The sequence below is a fragment of the Penaeus monodon genome, chromosome 23, assembly GCF_015228065.2.
Source record: "Penaeus monodon isolate SGIC_2016 chromosome 23, NSTDA_Pmon_1, whole genome shotgun sequence".
In the NCBI taxonomy this organism is placed as follows: Eukaryota; Metazoa; Arthropoda; class Malacostraca; order Decapoda; family Penaeidae; genus Penaeus; species Penaeus monodon.
The window spans coordinates 8,422,214-8,422,454 of record NC_051408.1 but is presented as its reverse complement, the minus strand read 5'-3'; positions in this window follow the sequence as shown (position 1 = coordinate 8,422,454).

The following is a 241-nucleotide window of genomic DNA, read 5'->3' as shown; positions in this document are numbered from 1 at the left end:
AATATATGTTACATACCTAGCACTGGTGGTTGGTGCGTGTGTGCGCGTAATGCTGAATATTCGATTCTCCCCGTCGGTGTTTAAAAGTGTTTCAAATCTTTATCAGACCTATAAACATCAACACTAAGAAAGAATGTCTACTTTGTATCTAACGACGAAATACTCTTGCGTGAGTTTGTATGCGGCGTTTGATCACGGCGGATAATCTCTGATAAACATTGCAACACAAGGCTTCAGTTTT